The sequence below is a fragment of the Zingiber officinale genome, chromosome 5A (genome assembly GCF_018446385.1).
Source record: "Zingiber officinale cultivar Zhangliang chromosome 5A, Zo_v1.1, whole genome shotgun sequence".
NCBI lineage: Eukaryota > Viridiplantae > Streptophyta > Magnoliopsida > Zingiberales > Zingiberaceae > Zingiber > Zingiber officinale.
In genome coordinates, this window is record NC_055994.1 from 61,022,805 (window position 1) to 61,046,521 (window position 23,717).

Below are 23,717 nucleotides of genomic sequence, written 5' to 3' on the forward strand. Positions count from 1 at the left end.
AAAAAGACGAGTATAAACGCAGCGGAAAAATAAAGTAGACACAGATGTTTTTACTTCGTTCGGAGCTTGTGACGACTCCTACTCGAAGGCCCGTGGTCCTTGACCACTTTTGTTGGGCAATCACTAACAAGTCGAAATATGATTACAGAATAAGTACAGGAAATGCTAGTAATAATAAAGCAATACCGACAAAGAAAAAATCAAATAAACACCGGAGGAGCACTTTTGTCGGAGCGTTGTTGACGTCGCACTTGAACGTCGAGCAGCAAGACCAGCAGTAGAAGAGTTCTCAGTAAAAATTGATTTTTGAAGCTCCTGTCTGGGGCTTCTTTTATATGCTATTCCGGGCGCCTGGATCCCTTCCGGGCGCCTGGAGTGTGACGTAACTGCTCAAACCAAGATGCTCCACGTGGCAACGACTTGGCTGGATAAAATTCGCCTTCCGGGCGCCCCGACCACCTTGTTCCAGAAAGACTCCTTTTTCCTGCAAAACAAAGTTAGTCCGAGGCAAATATACATCCTGTAAAACAAATTGTTAGCACAGTTAAAGTTCAACAGATGGATAAAGAGAGTATGACTTAGATTCCGTCTTTCCGAGACTGGAATCTAGTCACGATCTCGACTTAGACATCCGAAATGGATCTAAGCCGGATCGACGCCTAATGTCCCCTTCCCGGGAACGCGTCCTCACATTCACTCCCCTCCAGTGACTTACCTCACTTACCTGCCAGACGTCCGGTCAGCCCGTCGACCCGTCTGGACTTCCGGTCAGCCCGTCGACCCGCTTGGACTTCTCGCCAGCTATCCGGTCAGCCCGTCGACCTAGCTGGACTTCTCGCCAAGCGTCCGGTCAGCCCGTCGACCCGCTTGGACTTCTCGCCAGCTATCCGGTCAGCCCGTCGACCTAGCTGGACTTCTCCTGCACACTCGATCAAAGTGTCAGACAACAACAAGACTAACTTAACCTATTTGTCATTCATCAAAACCTAGGTTAAATCGTTAGTGCTAGCCGCACCAACAATCTCCCCCTTTTTGATGGAATGACAACCTGGTTAAGTTAGTGAAAGCATATGCAAGAAACAACATGTATTTGTGTGGTTTTAAAGTTAGTTTGTGCTTTTAAATTGGTTTAGCTAACTTAACCACCTAACCCTCCTCCCCCTTTGGCATTCATAAAAAAAAATGAACAAAGGTAAATAATCATAGTGAAGAGTTACTGTAACAGGTAATCAAATTTTGAAAGATAAAATTGCAATTTTTAACACCAAGTCAAAAAAATAGTCAAGTTGACTCTCAAGCGTGTGGAATAGGTTTTTCAAATTTACGTTTTATGTTTAAGTAACATCTACTTTTCAAAAAGGTAAATTTTTCAACTTCGATTTTTCAAAACAAAGCAAAAATTAAATAATTTTTCAAGAAATAAAATTTTTTCCAAAATTAATTTTTAAGGCTAATTTGATAAAGGCTAAATTTGGAAATAGTGAATTTTTCAAATCAGGTTTGAAAATTGGGTGGGATCAAACTTTCACATTTTTCAAATACTTAGTTAAATTTAAATTTTGTAAATCAATGTTCAAACATAGGTTAGGTTTTAAAAGGCATTTTTCAAACACACAAAATTTGAGTTAATTCTCCCCCTGAACTTGATATTTAACTTTAACCAGTTGTCTAACCAATTAGGTACTAACTAGCTATCAGAAGATAGTAGCTTTCACATGGTTAGTCAGATTAAGTTGATTACAAGCAGTCAGGTTTTTGACTTGACTGATTAACTTTAATCTGATTAATATCTGAGTTGTATTTAACGTCCAGACTTATGTTGATGCACTGAAATAAGCATCTTAAGTCCAGACAGTTGGCCTATGCATCTCACCCCTTTTTATGTTTGTCAAACACAAGCAAGGTAAACCTAGGGTGTTGGTGAGATGCTCAAAAACTAGTCCTATGGGTACATGCTTTCTAAGGATTCAAAACTAGTCTAAGGCCAAAACTGTTTTTGAAAATCTAAAAATGGTAAGTTTTTGAAAACATACAGTTTTAACTTATAAGTTAAAAAACTAGTTTTTAGAAAAAATTATAGTCTACCGAGATAGAACATAATCAATGTAGGTCTGAAATATCACTAGATAAATCCAAAATATTTTACAAGTAGTGTAGCTACAGAAGTAGGTCATCACTAAAGCTACTGAGATGATGAAGGGGGTGGTCCAGATCCCAAGGATCGAAGAAGTGCCATCAGCTCAGTGTGTCGGGTGTCTCCGGCAGCTCGTAACTCGGCAACCTCTCGTCGTATGTCCCGATGAAAATCAGAGTTCTCCTGCTGGAGACTCGCCATAGCTCTACGGTCGGCTAGAGTGCGGGGAGCGTGTCGTGGTGCTCGAGCTGGGGGTGGTGGTGGAGCCGGTGCGGCTTCCTCTGGAAATAGTGCGAGCATGAACTCGTCCACCTGTGCGTCTGGATCGGGCTGGTGCTGTGCCCCCCTCCGCCAAGACATAGTCCCGTCATCTCTATCTATATGGATGTCGGCTAGGGAAAAGTTCTGAGCGGCTATAACATCGAACTCGGTCATATGGGCAGCGTCTCCCCTAGTGACATCAATGTGCAACGAGGACATATAGGCTGTCAGAATGTGACCAAATGGCATATGGACTCGACTGTCAGTCACAAATCCAGCTGAATAGATGATGGTGGAGAAGATATGTAGGCTGATGTCAATGTCTAACCTATGAATCAGGGCATAAAGTAAGAACGAATGGAATGGGCGCATCACAGCGATGTCCCGAGTAGTCAGTGGTAAAATGCAAAGGACTACAACCCTATAAAGAGCGTAGTCCTGGACTCGAAGTTCTACTGACCTAAACTGTGTCACAGTGGGATCTCTCTCTCCCCCGAAAAAATACGAATAAATCGTATCGAGAGTAATATGTGAGTAGGGATCTTCGAACGGTAGATCCCTCGGAGGATAGCACAAAAAGGAGCAAGTAGATGGACGCAACTCTAAAAACTCTCGGATAGTCGTAGGGGAAAATATGATATCAGTGTCTGCTGCCCTAGTGGTATAGGTGAAATCGTCTACTTTTACTAGGTTATTGCAAAATTCGGCACACAGACTTATGTTTATTGGACTGGTACATTCGACAAGGTTCGTTAAGTTATAGTGGCCTATAACCTCTAAAGCAGAGGGACATGACCTTAGAAAGAACGATCTATCTATGCAGGTAGTCCTAATGGCCTTATAAATGGTGGATTCAAACTTAATCCTAAGTTCGTCAGTGGGAAACCTAGGGTCTGTACTAGTATTGGAGGGTCCAGCACCAGTATTTGTTCGTTTCCTACTGTATATAAATAAAAGAATATTCTAAGAAAAAATTGAGAAGACAAATTCTAATAAGATTTTAGAGAGGGGAAGTATTTTATTTACCGAGGAGCCATCGAAAAATATAGATTTGACGACCTCGGTTGAATCGCAACAGCGTCTTCACCGCAAGAAAATTTTGATTTAGAGTACTTTCGCATTGAGGTTCAAAGTGAACCTTGGCAAAAGTGAGAATTGGTGGGGCAAAGGTTGGGGGCGCCTGCTGCCCCTTATTTATAGGGGACTCCGGGCGCCCGGATCCCTTCCGGGCGCCCGGGGTTGCTAGGGCGGGGCGCCCGGAACCCCTTCCGGGCGCCCCGGAGGGGAATATCAGGGGCGCCCGCCCCTGGTTATTTTTTTTTTTTTTTTTGAAATTAGGTTTGAAGTTAAGTTTTGAGTTTGAATAAAATTTTGAAATTAAGTTTAAAATTAAAATTTTGAAATAAATTTTTAAGTTTAAAATTTTGAAATAAATTTTTAAGTTTTTAAAATTTTAAAATTAATTTTTAAGTTTAAATTTAAAATTTTGAAATTAATTTCTAAGTTAAAATTAAAATTTTGAAATTAATTTTTAAGTTTAAATTTAAAATTTTGAAATTAATTTTTAAGTTAAAATTAAAATTTTGAAATTAAATTAAGTTTAAAATTAAAATTTTGAAAATAATTTTTAAGTTTAAAATTAAAATTTTGAAAATAATTTTTAAAATTAAAATTTTGAAAATAATTTTTAAGTTTAAAATTAAAATTTTGAAATTAATTTTTAAGTTTAAAATTAAAATTTTGAAATTAATATTTAAGTTTAAAATTAAAATTTTGAAAATAATTTTTAAGTTTAAAATTAAAATTTTGAAAATCAATTTTTGAATTTAAAATTAAAATTTTGAAAATAATTTTTAAGTTTAAAATTAAAATTTTGAAAATAAGTTTTAAGTTTAAAATTAAAATTTTGAAAATAATTTTTAAGTTTAAAATTAAAATTTTGAAAATAATTTTTAAGTTTAAAATTAAAATTTTGAAATTAATTTTTAAGTTTAAAATTAAAATTTTGAAAATAATTTTTAAGTTTAAAATTAAAATTTTGAAATTAATTTTTAAGTTTAAAATTAAAATTTTGAAATTAATTTTTAAGTTTAAAATTAAAATTTTGAAATTAATTTTTAAGTTTAAAATTAAAATTTTGAAATTAATTTTAAGTTTAAAATTAAAATTTTGAAAATAATTTTAAGTTTAAAATTAAAATTTTGAAATTAATTTTAAGTTTAAAATTAAAATTTTGAAATTAATTTTAAGTCTAAAATTAAAATTTTGAAATTAATTTTTAAGTTTAAAATTAAAATTTTGAAATTAATTTTTAAGTTTAAAATTAAAATTTTGAAAATAATTTTAAGTTTAAAATTAAAATTTTGAAATTAATTTTAAGTTTAAAATTAAAATTTTGAAATTAATTTTAAGTTTAAAATTAAAATTTTGACATTAATTTTAAGTTTAAAATTAAAATTTTGAAATTAATTTTAAGTTTAAAATTAAAATTTTGAAAATAATTTTTAAGTTTAAAATTAAAATTTTGAAATTAATTTTAAGTTTAAAATTAAAATTTTGAAATTAATTTTAAGTTTAAAATTAAAATTTTGAAATTAATTTTAAGTTTAAAATTAAAATTTTGAAAATAATTTTAAGTTTAAAATTAAAATTTTGAAATTAATTTTAAGTTTAAAATTAAAATTTTGAAATTAATTTTTAAGTTTAAAATTAAAATTTTGAAATTAATTTTTAAGTTTAAAATTAAAATTTTGAAAATAATTTTTAAGTTTAAAATTAAAATTTTGAAAATAATTTTTAAGTTTAAAATTAAAATTTTGAAAATAATTTTTAAGTTTAACATTAAAATTTTGAAAATAATTTTTAAATTTAAAATTAAAATTTTGAAATTAATTTTTAAGCCTTATTCATCTCACCCGATCTATATTATCAATCAGGGAATCTTATGATTTTGTGAGATGAAATTGGTTTGATTACAGAGTTTTGGTTTAACTTGTGTTAGATTCAGACTTAGCTTTGGTTTCCACAAATAGGCATTTTTCGGATAAACTTCTAAACTTTGTGAGTCACAAGGACATCATTAGAAATAACCAACCTTTCGAGGTTTTCCGAATAGTCCTATCCACGGAACTTAGTACTAAATCTTGGTCTAACTGGTTAGGATTCGTTTAAGGGTAGCTTCGGTCAGTTCCACTTGGCCAAATGCACCAGATCGAAACCATATCTTTCTAGACATGCGATGCCCAAGTTTCCCTAACGTACTATCATCCAAAAATTTCACCAATACCATGATTCAAGTTAAACTTGGTCTCTAATTCTAATTGCCCTGCCGGGTTTGTTAGTTTTGGGTTACCCTGTCGGGTAAGTTAGTTTTGGAGGTGCCAGCTATTCTGGAGCCTCCCCCTGAATTATTGGCCATTAATTTAAGTTTTGATTTTAGGCTTGTGTCAATTCTTTTTATAGTTATAGTTAACTTGGTGATGATTTTGTTGTTTTTTAAACTGTTTAGATTTTGAATTTGATTTAGGTTTGTATTTTGGATTTTGGTTTGGTTTATTTAATTTTATGTAATGTATTTTTTCTTTAGGTATATAATATTGATTAAGTCCTACTTGCGTGGTTAGACACGCTTTCGGAACCCAAGCTAGATTGGTTGACTTGTATTGGGTTATTAATGATTTGAAGGTTTTATTTGAATTCGACTTATATCCTAGTCCGGTTTTATTATAACATGCTTTTTGAGTATTTAGGATTAAGTCTAAATTTTTTGATCTTGTTGTGAATTTTTCTAACATCTCCTTTAAATTGTTTATTTCATTTTTTAATGATAAATTCTCCTCCTCAAGTGTTAGATCTTGAGTTGGATTTGAATTTTTTAATTGTTCCTTGAGGTTTTGATTTTCCTCAAGAAGTAATTTGTTTTCATTTTCTACTTTGGTTAATTTACTATTTAAACAAGAAATGATTCTAAAAAACTTTTTGTTTAAATTAAAATATACCTCATTCGAGCCTTCGGAAACGAGTACGGACCCGTGGCTTGTTTCGGGTTCAGACCCGCCTTCATCTTCCGACTCATTTTCAGTTTCGGCTTCGCGGGCCATCAGTGCGAGGTGGCTCTGATGTTTCTGCTCTTCTTCCTCTGATTCGTCCGAGGAGTCGTCCCACGTTGCTTTGAGTGCTTTCTTTTTTGTTGGTTTTGGTTTGTCGAACTTTAGTTTTGGGCATTCGTTCTTGTAATGTCCCTTTTTGTTGCAGCCGTAGCAAGTCACGTTCTTTTGTTCTGAGGGAGAGCTGATCTTTTGAAGATCCTTTTTGCTGAAGCTCCTCTTTCTCCTGGTGAACATTTTTCTTACCAAGTTCACCAGGTGTTCTTCGTTTTCGGAGTCTTGGTCAGATTCTTCTTCAAATTCAGGCTTGCTTTTCTTTTCTTTGGAGGACCCTGCAAATAGAGCTATACCTTTCTCGGCTCTAGCATTAGTTTGTTCGTGTAATTCTAATTCACAGAAAAGCTCATCTAATTTTAAGTTAGAAAGATCCTTAGAAATTTTGTAGGCATCCACTATTGATGCCCACAAACTATTACGTGGAAAGGCGTTTAATGCGTACCTTATTAAGTCTCTGTTCTCCATCTGGTGGCCTATCGCATGGAGCCCGTTGAGGATGTCCTTGATCCTCGCGTGTAGTTGATTCGCCGTTTCACCTTCCTGCAATTTTATATTAAAAATTTTATTTAAGAGAAGGTCTCGTTTTGTTACCTTGGCATCGCTCGTTCCCTCGTGCAGCTCGATCAACTTGTCCCATAGCTCTTTAGCGTTTTTGTGTGGACCGACTCTGTTCAGTTCTTCTCTTGTCAATCCGCATTGTAGAGTGTTGATCGCCTTATTTTCTGTTGATGCTTTTTTCTTGAGATCTGCTGTCCAGTCTTCAGGATCCACTAGATTCCCGGCGTTGTCCACTGGAATTTTGTAGGGTCTCGTGATGCTCATCCACTGGTCGAAGTCTGTTTTGAGGTAGACCTCCATGCGCTTCTTCCAGTAAGGGAAGTCGTCCCCGTTGAAGAGTGGAGGTCGCACTGTGCTGAATCCTTCTTGTTGGGACATTCTGTGCACAGGTAAATAACCAAAAAAAACCCAAGACTTGGTCTTGGATTAGTAGTGCGGGAAGAGAAAAATAGAAAGGAATCTAGATTCGTGTTGCACTAATTTAAATTGATTAGAGAAATATTAAGTTAACGAAACAACAGTTTTAAAGTTAAAAAAAAATTCACCCCCTGTCTGATTGGTGGTTGCACCAAATCAGAGCGGTACCCGCTCTGATACCACTTGTAGGACCGTTAGATTCGATAGAGGGGGGGGGGGGGTGAATATCGATTCGAAAAAGACAAGTATAAACGCAGCGGAAAAATAAAGTAGACACAGATGTTTTTACTTCGTTCGGAGCCTGTGACGACTCCTACTCGAAGGCCCGTGGTCCTTGACCACTTTCGTTGGGCAATCACTAACAAGTCGAAATATGATTACAGAATAAGTACAGGAAATGCTAGTAATAATAAAGTAATACCGACAAAGAAAAATTAAATAAACACCGGAGAAGCACTTTTGTCGGAGCGTTGTTGACGTCGCACTTGAACGTCGAGCAGCAAGACCAGCGATAGAAGAGTTCTCGGTAAAATTGATTTTGAAGCTCCGTCATGCGGGCTTCTTTATATGCTATTCCGGCGCTGGATCCTTTGCACGGACGCTCAAACCAAGATGCTCCACGTGGCAACGACTTGGCTGGATAAAATTCGCCTTCCGGGCGCCCACGCCCGGACCTGCTTTCTCCAGAAACTCCTTTTTCCTGCAAAACAAAGTTAGTCCGAGGCAAATATACATCCTGTAAAACAAATTGTTAGCACAGTTAAAGTTCAACAGATGGATAAAGAGAGTATGACTTAGATTCCGTCTTTCCGAGACTGGAATCTAGTCACGATCTCGACTTAGACATCCGAAATGGATCTAAGCCGGATCGACGCCTAATGCCCCCTTCCCGGGAACGCGTCCTCACATTCACTCCCCTCCAGTGACTTACCTCACTTACCTGCCAGACGTCCGGTCAGCCCGTCGACCCGTCGACCCGTCTGGACTTCTCGCCAAGCGTCCGGTCAGCCCGTCGACCCGCTTGGACTTCTCGCCAGCTATCCGGTCAGCCCGTCGACCTAGCTGGACTTCTCGCCAAGCATCCGGTCAGCCCGTCGACCCGCTTGGACTTCTCGCCAGCTATCCGGTCAGCCCGTCGACCCAGCTGGACTTCTCCTGCACACTCGATCAAAGTGTCAGACAACAACAAGACTAACTTAACCTTTTGTCATTCATCAAAACCTAGGTTAAATCGTTAGTGCTAGCCGCACCAACAGGGTTTACTATAAGGAGTTTAAATATTCAATTTCTTTGAAAGACTTTGTCTAGGAAGTGGTGGATGATCTCATACCCAAGAAGACCGAGTGCCTTGCCAACAACCTGGAAGTCAATCCTTGAAATAGATATTTAATCAACTTCTGTAATATGGTTTAACTTCTGATAAACACATGGGTTGAACTTGGATTAATAATGTTAAGTTTCATTTTCAATCCAAGTTTAACATCTGAAAAGTGTTAGGGCCTCCGGATGGCTAGAGAGGGGGGTGTGAATAGCCTCCTTTAAAAACTCAATCAATTTCCTCACAAGAGTTTGTTAGCACAGCGGAAATAAGAAAAATGAAAACTGATGCAAGGAAAAGGGACAACCCACCACTAACAAAATGATGTACGAGGTTCGGGGATAACTTGCCCCTACTCCTCAGCGTGTCCGTAAGGTGGACGATCCCTTGATCTTTTGGTAGATCACACCCCGGACAAAATCCGGCTAAGTATTTCTCCTTCTCGGTAGAGTAACCTCTCCACAAAGTCACAAAGATGATTTGAAATGAAGCACAAGACTTACAGAGATTTGTGGCTGAAAGAATGAACAAATGAACTTACAGCCACGATGAAAGCAACGCGCAAAGACAGAAGGATTCCTCAGCCAAGAGCTCAACAACACAACACACTTGCTTCGGTCGACAGAGAGTTTTTCCAGAATCTTTTGTTACCAAAACCTCTCTTCTTCCTTCTTCTTATCCCTCTGCTTTCTCACTGTCTTCAGCCAGAGCCGAATCGCTGTCACCTGTATCGTATCACTGCAACCAACTCAGGCGTCGCCAATCACTCTTCCTCCTCATCTGGTTCTCTGAACTCACACCAATACCATCCATGGTCTTCACTGGTGTCTCTGAGCTCGAACCAATAAGCAAGAGTCAAGCTGTTGCCAACTGATCGCAGCCAGTGAACGTTGACGCTCGAATTGCACCACTTGCAGTGAAACACAGCAGAAAGGGAATTTGTTCTTATTCTTCTGATGGAGCTTAATTTGAAATTAAGCACTGGCACGACACCTGCAACCTATAACTCAAAAATCTCACAGCAGATGATTTGATCAGTGAATCGAAATCGAGAAAGCGAGAACGACATTGTTGTGGATCGGTCAAGCGACCGATCCATAGTTTTCCGGACGATCGGGACACACCGATCGGTCGGATATGCGCTTGATCGACCTCAAGGTCAATCGAGCTCAATGGTCCTCCACTCTGTTCTAGGAATGTGTCGAGTGAGCACCGAATCGGTGTGTACCCCATGAGACCGAACAGGCATCCTACCGATCGGTCCACGACCGATCGAACTATAGCGAGACCCATACATGTCTTCTGTACTCGAATATTCTGTGTGGTTACTGATCGGTCCACCGACCGATCAGATACCTAAGGTATCACTGGATCAGTCGACAGACCGATCCAGACAACCAAAGTATCACTGGATCGGTCTGTTGATCGATCCAATGCCTCTGTTGGGTTTTAGAGCTTCCCAGCCCTAAACCCTAATGTCTTCCTGGTCCAGAGAACGATCTACCGAGCCCTCTCCGACTTCCACATCCGGTCCAGAGACTGAGCTACCGAGCCCTCTCTGGCCTAGTCCGGAGAACGAGCTACCGAGCCCTCTCCGACTTCCACATCCGGTCCAGAGACTGAGCTACCGAGCCCTCTCTGACCTAGTCCGGAGAACGAGCTACCGAGCCCTCTCCGACTCCGTCCGGTCCAGAGAACGAGCTACCGAGCCCTCTCCGACTTCGTCCGGTCCAGAGAACGAGCTACCGAGCCCTCTCTGACCTAGTCCGGAGAACGAGCTACCGAGCCCTCTCCGCATGATCAACCTTGATCATTAATCAGTCTGAGTTTAATTAATATCTGATACAAACTTAAATCAGTGTCAACATCAAAACAACAGCCAGGTCAGACTGTATCAACAATATCCCCCTTTTTGTTGTTTGACAACACGATTTAAGTTTAGATCAGAAATGTTCATATTTCAATTTTAGGGGAATCAAGATCCTCCCCCTAAAGTCAAACCTCATATATCAATTTTAAGGGAATCAAGATCCTCCCCCTAAAGCCAAACTTTCATTTATCTCTAAACTTAGTTATTCTCTCCCCCTTTGTCAAACACCGAAAAGGTGCGAATTAGGTAAGAAAACGTTAAAGGGCTCCCCCTTAACCCATACTGTCTTTTTCTTAATCCACCTAAAATGCCCTCTAAGTGTATTATAAGATAGTAATAAAGAGATAAGAGACATACAAGACATGACATATGAACAGCAAATTAATAGCCAATAGGAAGTGAAATATAAAGAAAAACAAGGAAATGAACAGCATAAATAGATGTAATCAGCAAGTATCCAGGTCAGACATAAATATCCAACAAACAACATCCAAAACATAGATAGTCAAAATGACATCATAGAACAATGCGTATCAATCAGCCACCTCATCATGAGGAGCATCAGCATCATCAATGGGAGGAGTGGGTCCCTGAGGTGGCATGCCGCTGCTCGAGGATGAATAGCCCGGGAAATCCTGCGGAGGTGGGTATCTGGCCATCCATCCCATAATCACCTGATGTGTCGCCAACTGCTGACTGCGTAACTCATCGTAGCGCTGGTCAATCCGGACGCGCAGCCCGTGGAGCTCAGCAACCAGCAGCTCGGCGATCTGCCAGCGCAGATCAGGGTCTGCCTCTCCATCGTCAGCAGCAGCAGCAGCAATAGGAGCAGCCGCAACCTGTCGTGGAGGTGCCCGTGGTAGCTCACCTAGTGCTCTCCCATCCTTCCACCGAACATCCCCATTTTGTCCTATGATGCCAGACTTGGAAAATGCCCGCTTCCCAAGTCTGCAGTCCTGCCTGACCATCTTGACTATTCTACCCTTAGAGACATCAATCTGAAGGGTCTCGAGCCAATCTGTAATTATATGCCCATAAGGCATATAAACAGTGAAGCTGTTTGGCTCACTATAGGAGATGATCGAAGAGTAGATGCTGGACATGATGTCAAAGTCGAGACGCCGACGCAATCCATAAAGCATCAGGCAATGATATGGTCGGATTTCAGACAAAGGTTTAGATGTGATTGGCAGAAGGCAGTTTGTGACAATCTTAAATAGAATGTAATCTTGGGCAGATAATCTTAAGGCTGCAAAAGTAGGAAAATCAACATCTAATTCATCTAGCCCACCCGGTCTCAGATGTCTAAAGAAATACTCATAAATAGAGTCAGATGTGACATCAAAAGGTGAGGGTAAGGGATCTGGTAAGTCAGGATATATCGAAAAGATATTTTCGGAACACCTCCGGCAACCTAGATAGTCAAAGAAAGCTGAGAAACTGAAATCAAGAGTCTGCTTAGCAACTTTTGTTTTATAACTTACATCATTAGTTTGATGAAGGTTGTTATAAAACTCAGATACTAAGTCATAATTGATATCTCGTTCTAAATAGACAAGTGTATCAAGTTTTTAGTAGGCAATGATTTCGGACACTGTTGGACAAAATTCGTCCATGAATTTTTGATCCACAGACCTACAGGGGAGTAATTTAAAGGTTCTTTGTTTAAAGGCTTCCACAAAATGGTGGTTTGGAAATCTCCCGGAGACAGATGATTGAGGTCGGGAAGGAGCCTTAGACTTCGACTTCTCAGGTGACTTAGACTTAGAGGTTCCTTCACCCACTAGTTTCTTCCTAAGGGTTAACAAAGTGATATAATGGGGCAAGTAAGTGAGCACCGGAGCCACCAACACCCGAAACAAAAAGCACATATATGGTGAGAAATGAAACTGAAATGCCAAGTTCTAGAGAAGTATGGGGTTACCTTGGTGCCATTGAAGTGTCTTTTGGCTAGGGCTTTGGCTAGGGTTCCGGTGTGCAAAGAGAAGAGAAGAGGTGAGGTGTAGAAAAGTGTCGGCTAGGGCTTCAGCGTGAAGGGAGAAAAGAAAAGATCGGGAAGCTTTAAGGGAGATGGGTGTCCATGTGTCGAAATAATCGGACGGCTGTCCGATCAGGTGACATCAGGAGCCTCCTGATTGGTCCCTGGACCGATCCGGGAACCAGACCGATCAGGAGACGATCAGTAGTGTGAGATCTCGGAAAATTTAAATAAATAGGGTTATTGCAGAAATAGCCTTATAAAATTTTTTCGGAATTTTTAGAGATTTTCTGGGAATTTTTCGGAGCTCGTACAACGGGTTTTGCGGGGATTAGTTTCGGGTACGGATAAAGCCGAGTTGGGATACCCGTTTAAATGAGGAAATGGTTATTTATATAATGCCTTTTTCCTTATTTCTTTTCCCCCAAAACCGCCGATCCCTACTTGCCTTCCCCGATCTCCCCTCTTCCTCTTCCTCTCTCTGTTCTCTCGCGGACGGGCGACGCCGAAGCAAGCCGAGAGCTCCAGTGATCTCCTTCGGCCGGCATCGACGCCTAGTAAGCCCAGATCCAGCCGAAGCCTCCTCCTCCTCGCTCTAATCTTTCTGAAGACTCTCACGGGGACGAACCGACGCCGAGCGTGGACGAGTCGACGCCGACGATCGCCGGTGTAGATCTATCTGCGGAGCTTGCCGGAGATCAATCAAGGAGACAAGGATCATCTTGATTTCCTCTGCTCAACCCTTCCCCGATCTTTCTTCTCGTTTCTGCCGACCCTCTCTCCCCCGATCCGATCGCCGGCTTGAATGCCCTAGGGTTTCGAAGGTAAGCAACTGGTTCCTTCTTTTCCCTCTCTGGTTGCGATCTTGGAGGTTAGGGCTTGTTTCGGTTTTGATCCTTGTTGGAATTGTGATATCTTCTTTCGGTTTTGAGCTAGGAAGGAGAGATCGGATCCAATTACGTGCTGTAACCCACAGATCGGTTCTGGGATGTTTCCTTCTTTGCTGTGATTGAGGTTTCGGTTGAAGTGGGGGAGGATTTCAGCAGAGTTGCTGTGGTTTCTTTGATCCAGCAAGGAAATTCCTCTCATTGTGCTGTCGGCAGAGGCTTCAGATCAGTGAGGTGAGTTCTATTCCCTGTGAGCTACTTAGATGTGGATTATGGTTGTATTAATTGATACGTAAGGTATTGGTTTAGGGTTAAATTGTATTACTATACGAATTAGGTTTATGGGTTGATAGGATCTCCTAATCTAATGGGTGATTAGGGATTAGGTAACTAATCCTAATCGACCATTGGATTTAGTTAAGCTAAGTGTGATTGTTTAGTTGGATATTGGACTGTATCTAATCTAATGGGGAAACCCTAATCAATTGTTAGATTAGTTTAGGAAGGATAATGATGACGTGATTAGGGTTTTACCCTAATTTAGTTTTTTAAAATTTTATTTAGCTATTTCATTTAAATTTAGCTAAATGAAATATATATGTTGTTTGACACAGGACTCTGATTCGAGACGGGCGTCTCGACTTCGGATTTGGATTGTACCTGCTATTTGAGGCGGGTACCCTTTGACTTATCTTGTTGATATTGTCTTGTGATATGTGCAGTTTATATATGTTTACTAGTAATTGGTAGATCTTTCTCTTCTCTGGTTATAGTTTATTCTATACCTGTAGGCGATTATTAGCGATTGGTAGTTAGCATATTCCCTGGTTTAGTTACTTGATACTTGATACATGTTGCTACGATTAACATCTATACCTTAGTCTAGCATGCTTTTCTTTCTTGCTATGCTTATCTGTGTTCATAGAGATGCATATCTATAGTGCTCTACTCTACTGGATTAGTTGCTTTACATGTGTGATACATGCTCTTGGATTCATGATACTTACATCATTGTTATATGTGATGTCTTTGGATTTATGCTGTTTATATCATGGTTATATATACGCGTTTACCTTTTGGGCACACACATATATGGAGGAGGCTATGTTCAGGTATGTCATATTGTAGCCGCATGCACCATATCGCATGATTGCATGCTGGGCGATTGACGACTCCATTGTTGTTGAGCTCGTCGGCCGGCTATATGGACCTCTACACACGTGACCACTGCATGGGTAGTGGCACAGCACTTAGGGTGTGTATGGTAGGTTGCTCTGTAGTGCTCCGCTGGTCCGCTCATGGGTAGTATGACTGCAGCGTGGTAGCAGGCAGGGGTCCCTCCCCGTCATTGTGTACCGGGAGATGAGAGCATTGCGCTCCCTCACTATGTCTGAGGTAGGAGGATAGGTGTACTCCGACAGCATCTGGGTCAGTGATGGCAGAGTGCACGGTGTCACAGCCCTACCCACTCGGTCTCACCATTGTGTGTGAGATGGCTGACTGGTTGACAGGGGTGACCATGTCATATTGCATCATATGCACGGATTGCATTCGTTATGATTGATGCATTTTGGTGATTGCATATGATTGACATGCATACAGGATACATGCTTTTGCTCTGACTATTTTTATCTCTGTATGTTGACAGTCAGTTGCCCAAGCCTCGCAGGTGAGTACAGTTTATTTCAGTTATGCATTTTCTTATTATTCTTGCTATAGACTGTACTTTATGCCTATTGCTGGTTATTACAGTTTATTTCAGCTATGCATATCTGTTATACTGTTAGGAGACCGTACCGTAGGTGGTACTGATAGGAGACTGTACTATAGGCTTTATGGTTTAGGAGGCTGTACCTTAGGATATTACTGGTAGTTATATATTGCTGTACATGTCTATTGGATTACCTGCTGAGTTCATTGAACTCACCCCGTTTTTATTACCATTTCAGGTTGAGGCCGTCGGGGAGATTCCAATCGCTAGCCCCATTATCGCGAGGATTTTCTTTGTCGGATTATATTTTACTTTTGCACCTTATATACTTGTATTGTGGGTTTGTATTGTGGACTTTACATTGAACATTCGGGTTTGCTACTTTTGTTTTCCACTGCGGTTGTATTTTCATTACTTCATGGATTTGTTTTCTTCGTTGTAGTGGAATAGGCTGTTTACATATATCTTCGGGGTTCTATATCGTCTTTCCTTATTAAACTGCGTGGATTGATCATATATTATATCTGTGTGGAATGTTGATATAAACTGCGTGGTTTGTTTCTTAATTGTATTGTATTATTCCGGCCGTGTGTGGCCGAGGTATAGAGATATATGTATACTGAGTTTCATATTGTCCGTCGTACAGGGGAGATGCTGCCGAAATTTCTTCGGACAGGGACTACCTGGGGTGTGACAAGTAGTCGCTGATCGGTCCCTGGACCGATCAGGGAACCTTCTGATCGGTCTATAGACCTATCAGAAGGTGATCAGTAGCCCTCTGCGTACCAGACTGACCTATCGGTCCCCAGACCGATCAGGGAACTTCCTGATCGGTCTGTAGACCGATAAGAAAATGATCAGTAGCGGGCTCTGCGTGCCAGGCTGACCTGATCGATCCCCGGACCGATCAGATTACACACAGAAGAGCTGGAGAGTCGACCAATCCACCTTCTCCTGATCGGTCTATAGACCGATCAGTGTCTGATACTGAAATTTCTCCAGTAATTTCAGTAACTGAGATTTGTAGAGGTGTTCAATAATTCGTAGAAGTTTCTCCAGGAAAACTTCCAAGTTCAGTACCTAGAACCTGAAGAATCTACAGGCATAACTATTTCCTAGAGATTATGGTCTGAAATTGTTTATAGCCCGAAAGCTTCAGACATTTAGAAAACAGACAACTTAAGGCTTGAAAACTGAAATTTTCGACCTTATTATGTTCAGTTTCAAGTTTGTCAAAATATAACCAACTTGCTATCATTCTTTCAAGGACTTGTCCTAGTTTCAATCAAAATCATGAAAAGTATCGTTCAAATGTATCAATCAACACATCAACCAAAGTTACATAATTACTAGGTAAAGGTCCAACCAAGTTTCCTTGGTTGGAATATGAGTAAGATTTAGGAACCAAATACACATGAATTATGTAATGGTCTTCCCCATACTCAATTTATGTCTTTTCAACCTAATTATTCAAGGGATGCATGATACATTTTGAATAATTCGGCTGATCCTAGCATCTCACCCCATTTCTAGCAAACAAAAATAATTTGTTGAACCTTATAGTTTGTGTGAGATGTCCCCAAGTTGCCCAAATTAATTTCCCAATTTCTCTTGCTGTTTTAATTGTCCTTATTGATCATGATGGGTCCCAATGGCTTATTGAGCCAAACACATTCCCAATTCTCTCCTCAAATGATTAAATTCATTTTTCGGAAGAGGTTTGGTGAAAATATCGACTAGGTTTGACTTTGACTCAACATATGTGAGTGCAATGTCTCCCCTAGCTACGTGATCTCTAATGAAGTGATGACGTACTTCAATATGTTTGGTCCTTGAATGATGGACTGGAATTCTTGTTAGGTTTATTGTGCTGATGTTGTCACACAACACTTGCACTCCCTTATATGAAAGCCCATAATCTTCTAGGGTGTGTATCATCCACAACAATTGTGATACACTCTCTCCCATGGCAATGTATTCAGCCTCGGTTGTGGAGAGAGCAACGCAATGTTGCTTCCGACTTGACCAACTAACCAATGATGAACCTAAAAATTGGCAACCCCCACTAATGCTTTTCCGATCCAATTTGCACCCAGCATAATCGGAGTCTGTATAACCTATCAAGTCAAAAGACTCCGTACGAGGGTACCATAGACCTACTCGAATTGTGCCCTTAAGGTATCTCAGAATTCTCTTAACTGCAATCAAATGAGATTCCTTGGCACAGACTTGATATCTAGCGCACATGCCCACAGCAAAAAGTATGTCAGGTCGACTAGCCGTGAGATATAGAAGACTACCAATCATGCTCCTATATTGCGTCAGATCAACTAGTTTTCCATTCTCATCATTGTCAAGGCGAGTGTTTGTCTCCATTGGAGTGGATACTTCGTTAGAGTCACTCATTTTGAATTTCTTGAGCATCTCTTGGGTGTATTTTGTCTGATGGACATAAATGTCATCTTGAGTTTGTTTAATTTCGAGTCCAAGGAAGAATGTCAATTCTCCCACCAGGCTCATCTCAAACTCACTTTCCATGTGAGTGATAAATTCATTCAAATAGCCCTTGTTATTTGAGCCACAAATTATGTCATCGACATATATCTGGGCTACAAATATGTTTTCACCATCTCTACGCAGAAATAGTGTTGGGTCTATTTGACCTCTTACAAAACCCTTTTCTAGTAAGTAAGTTGACAACCTTTCGTACCATGCTCGAGGTGCTTGTTTAAGCCCATAAAGAGCTTTCTTGAGCTTGTACACGTGGTTTGGAGCTTTGGTATTCACAAACCCCGGTGGTTGTTCAATATAGACCTCTTCTTTAATGAAACTATTTAAGAAGGTTGATTTAACGTCCATTTGATAGAGCTTGAAGCCTCTATGTGCAGCAAAAGCTAGCATTAAATGAATGGACTCTAATCGAGCCACGGGAGCATAAGTCTCATCATAATCGAGGCCTTCGACTTGACTATAGCCCTTGGCTACAAGTCTTGCCTTGTTTCTTATGACTTCTCCCTTTTGGTTTAACTTATTTTTGAAGGCCCATTTGGTTCCAATAATGGTGGTCTTCTTAGGTCTAGGAACTAAGTCCCACACTTGGCTCCTTTCAAATTGACCTAACTCATCTTGCATAGCTATGATCCAATCAGGATCGTGCAATGCCTCATCAACTAATTTTGGTTCGATTTCTGAGATCAAAGCGACCTCATTAGACTCATTCCTAAAGAATGATCTAGTCCTAACCCCTTGTTGAATGCCTCCCACAATCTGGTTTTGGGGATGACTAGAGGCTATCCTAGATTGCCTTGGTGTTGGCGGTGCCTCATGAGTGATCTCACTAGACACAGGCAAGGGCTCAGTATCAGGTAAAGGATCAGACTGAGCCCTCTCTTGCCTTTGCTCATCGTCATCGGAGTCAACTTCGACTCTTTCTATGTTTTGATCATTTAAACTTAGATTTCTAAGTTCAAATTGAATTTCTCCTACATCCCTTGATTGATCATTTGATTTAGGGATTTCTTCAAATGCTACATCCGAGGACTCTTCAATCAATTTAGTCCTATTGTTGTAGACTCGATAGGCTTTGCTGGTGAGAGAGTACCCGACTAGTATCCCTTCGTCAGCCTTAGCCGTGAACTTTCCAAGATGATCCTTGGTGTTCAAGATAAACACCTTACAACCAAACACCCTAAGATGTTTAATTGTAGGGGGTTTCCCAAACCAGAGTTCATGGGGAGTCTTTCCTAAAAACCTATGTATCAAGACTCGGTTTTGCACATAGCAAGCAGTATTTACCGCTTCAGCCCATAAGTAGCTCGGTAGTGAGTACTCATTGAGCATGCTTCGTGCAGCCTCTTGCAAGACTCGGCTCTTTCTCTCAACAACCCCATTTTGTTGTGGGGTCCTTGGAGTAGAGAACTCATGCCTATATCCTTTTTCTTGACAAAATTCTAAAAATCTATGGTTTTGAAATTCTCCACCATGATCACTTCTAATTGTTTTAATTGTTGTTGATTTTTCATTTTCAGTTCTTCTACAAAAAGAAACAAAAATATCTATGGTTTGATCCTTATTTTTAAAAAAGAAAGTCCATATATATCTAGTAAAATCATCAATGATTACTAAACAGTATCTACTTCCATTCAATGAAATAACATTACTGCAATCAAACAAATCCATATGCAATAAATCTAAAGCAGTAGATGTACTTACAGCGCTTTTACCTTTATGAGCCGCTTTTGTTTGCTTACCCTTTTGACATGCATCAAATAATTTTGTCTTTTGATACTTGATGCTTGGTAAGTCTCGCACTAATCCTTTGTTGGCCAGCTTTCGAATATTCTTCATGTTTACGTGGGCCAACCTTCTATGCCACAGCCATGATTCTTCTTCTTTTGACATGAAACACTTAGCAGAGGCATTAGTAGCACTTTTAAAAGATACTTGGTAAATGTTATCTACCCTTGTGCCTACTAGTACCGTGTCAAGTGTGTCAATGTGTTTGACCAGACATTGACTTGAATGAAACTCAATTGTGTAACCTGTATCACACAATTGGCTGACACTTAGGAGATTAAAAGTCATCCCCTTGACTAGAAGGACATTTTTGATTTGGAGACATTCGGATATTTGAATATCTCCAACTCCTATAACCTTAAGGCTACCATTATTACCAAAGGACACATTACCTCTATTTTTGTTTTGAAGGGTAGTAAAGAGTGACTTGTCCCCGGTCATGTGCTTGGAGCATCCACTATCAACAAACCAAGTTGATAGATGCTCCCCCTTGACAAATGCCTACAAGACACGAAAGATAGATGTTTTAGGTACCCAAATCTTGGGACCTAATGCATCTACAATGAAAGACCTAGGAACCCATGCCTTGGTCACACCCTTCCTAGTCTCATGAACCCTAGAAGCATGTGATCTATGAAATTGGGTTCTAGACACTAAGGAAATGAAACTAGACTCCTTAGGTTGATATCCTAATCCAGCCTTGTTGTAGACCGCCCTTTGGGCATTTAGAATCATATCTAAGGTCTTAGAGCTAGTTGAGAATTTCTCAAGCATTTTCTTGAGTTTCTCAACTTCACTCTTTAAGGCTTTGTTTTCATCCTCAAGAAGCTCTTGATGAAGGTCATCAACCTCATCTTCCCTAAGAGTCTTCAAGTGTTCTACTTCTTCTTTTAATGATTTGATTTCAGTTTTTGATTTCTTAAGCAAAGTTGATAAATGTGCAATAGTTTTATAGCATTTTTCTAAATGTGGAGAAGTTACCTCTTCATCATTCGAAGATGATGAAGCCGCGGCTGATGTATCACTTCCGAAATCCGATTCCTCCCTTGCCATGAGCGCTAATTGACGAGTGCTTTTCTCCTTCTCTTCCTCCGATGAGCTTGAGGAGGATTCATCCCAAGAAGCTTTGAGAGCTTTCTTCTTCTTGGCCCTTTCTTCCTTCTTCTTGAGTTTTGGACACTCGCTCCGATAGTGTCCTTTCTTGCTACACTCATAACATGTAACATTAGTCTTATCAACATTTTGATCAATAGACTTACCTTTCCCTTTGTATCTCCGGCTCCTTCTCATGATTCTTCTCACGAAGTTGACCATCTCGCTTGATGATGATCCACCTTCATCATCGGACTCGAAGGAGGATGAGGATGTAGGAATTTCTTTCTCCTTCTTCTTTTCTTTCTTCCTTCTTCCATCCTTGCTCTTTTCTCCTACAACTAAAGCAATACCTTTCTCTTTTTGACCCTTGTTAGCAAGTTCATGAAGTTCCATTTCACAAAAGAATTCATCTAACTTAACAATTGAAAGGTCCTTGGAGACCTTGTAGGCATCTACCATAGATGACCACAAGGCACTCCTCGGAAAGGCTTTAAGAGCGTACCTTACAAGATCGCGATTTTCTACGCATTCATCTACGGAGTGAAGACCATTGATGATCTCTTTGAACCTTCCGTGTAGTTCACTTACTGTTTCGCTCTCCTTCATGGTGAGATTTTGTAGTTGGTTTAGGAACAAGTCTCTCTTGGCGATCCGAGAGTCTCGGGTTCCTTCTTGGAGCTCGATGAGCTTGTTCCACAAATCCTTTGCACTCACAAATGGACCTACCTTCACAAGTTGATCTTTGGCTATCCCACATTGTAGGGTGACCACCGCCTTGGCATCGGCTTGTCCTTTGCGAGTTTGCTCGGCGGACCACCTTGATGACTCTAGTTCCTTACCTTCTTCATCCTTCGGAGGTGTGAAACCTTCCTTGACCAAGAACCACATAGAGATGTCGGTCTTGAGATAATACTCTATACGGTTCTTTCAATATTGGAAGTCTGCTCCGTCGAAGTAGGGTGGACGATTGGTGCTAAAACCTTCCTTCATAGCCATCTTCTTGCTCTTTAGGGTGTTAATCCGGATGAAGAGCGCCTTGCTCTGATACCACTTGTTAGGACCTCCAGATGACTAGAGAGGGGGGTGTGAATAGCCTCCTTTAAAAACTCAATCAATTTCCTCACAAGAATTTGTTAGCACAGCGAAAATAAGAAAAATGAAAACTGATGCAAGGAAAAGGGACAAACCACCACTAACAAAATGATGTACGAGGTTCGGGGATAACTTGCCCCTACTCCTCAGCGTGTCCGTAAGGTGGACGATCCCTTGATCTTTCGGTAGATCACACCCCGGACAAAATCCGGCTAAGTATTTCTCCTTCTCGGTGGAGTAACCTCTCCACAAAGTCATAAAGATGATTTGAAATGAAGCACAAGACTTACAGAGATTTGTGGCTGAAAGAATGAACAAATGAACTTACAGCCACGATGAAAGCAACGCGCAAAGACAGAAGGATTCCTCAGCCAAGAGCTCAACAACACAATACACTTGCTTCGGTCGACAGAGAGTTTTTCCAGAACCTTTTGTTACCAAAACCTCTCTTCTTCCTTCTTCTTATCCCTCTGCTTTCTCACTGTCTTCAGCCAGAGCCGAATCGCTGTCACCTGTATCGTATCACTGCAACCAACTCAGGCGTCGCCAATCACTCTTCCTCCTCATCTGGTTCTCTGAACTCACACCAATACCATCCATGGTCTTCACTGGTGTCTCTGAGCTCGAACCAATGAGCAAGAGTCAAGCTGTTGCCAACTGATCGCAGCCAGTGAACGTTGACGCTCGAATTGCACCACTTGCAGTGAAACACAGCAGAAAGGGAATTTGTTCTTATTCTTCTGATGGAGCTTAATTTGAAATTAAGCACTGGCACGACACCTGCAACCTATAACTCAAAAATCTCACAGCAGATGATTTGATCAGGTGAATCAGAAATCGCAGAGAAACAGCAGAAAACAAACGACATTGTTGTGGATCGGTCAACAGACCGATCCATAGCCTTCCGGACCGATCAGGACACACCCTGATCGGTCTGGGATTATGCTGATCGGTCTGTGAACCGATCAGCCTATGGGTGGATCGGTCCACAGACTGATCCCCCTATGGTTCTGAGTCTTCGTGGCTTGTTACTGATCGGTCACCAGACCGATCAGATAACCCATAGAAATCTTCTGTGTGGTTACTGATCGGTCCACAGACCGATCAGATAACCCACAGAAAGCTTCTGTGTGGTTACTGATCGGTCCACCGACCGATCAGATAACCCACAGAAAGCTTCTGTGTGGTTACTGATCGGTCCACCGACCGATCAGATACCTAAGGTATCACTGGATCAGTCGACAGACCGATCCAGACAACTAAAGTATCACTGGATCGGTCTGTTGATCGATCCAATGCCTCTGTTGGGTTTTAGAGCTTCCCAGCCCTAAACCCTAATGTCTTCCTGGTCCAGAGAACGATCTACCGAGCCCTCTCCGACTTCCACATCCGGTCCAGAGACTGAGCTACCGAGCCCTCTCTGGCCTAGTCCGGAGAACGAGCTACCGAGCCCTCTCCGACTTCCACATCCGGTCCAGAGATTGAGCTACCGAGCCCTCTCTGACCTAGTCCGGAGAACGAGCTACCGAGCCCTCTCCGACTCCGTCCGGTCCAGAGAACGAGCTACCGAGCCCTCTCCGACTTCGTCCAGTCCAGAGAACGAGCTACCGAGCCCTCTCTGACCTAGTCTGGAGAACGAGCTACCGAGCCCTCTCCGCATGATCAACCTTGATCATTAATCAGTCTGAGTTTAATTAATATCTGATACAAATATAAATCAGTGTCAACATCAAAACAACAGCCAGGTCAGACTGTATCAACAAAAAGCACATGGGTTGCTAGGAAAAGTTCTGTGCTTGTACAAATTTTTGTACAGGGGAAACAGAATGAAATTCTGAATAGCGCCTACACCTTCTTATCATTAGTACATTAAACTCCCTGTGTTTAAGATATCGTATGTCCATTAATTAAATGAGTTACTGATAACTAAATTAATT

General features: G+C 40.6%; 1 long non-coding RNA gene across 1 annotated transcript; it reads left to right on the plus strand.

Moving 5' to 3' along the window:
• Positions 1–13,149: 13,149 nt before the first annotated feature.
• Positions 13,150–14,602, plus strand: LOC121982852. Its single transcript, XR_006112297.1, has 3 exons — positions 13,150–13,523; positions 13,636–13,820; positions 14,201–14,602. It is a non-coding gene; the product is annotated as an uncharacterized LOC121982852 (long non-coding RNA).
• The last annotated feature ends 9,115 nt before the right edge of the window (positions 14,603–23,717 follow it).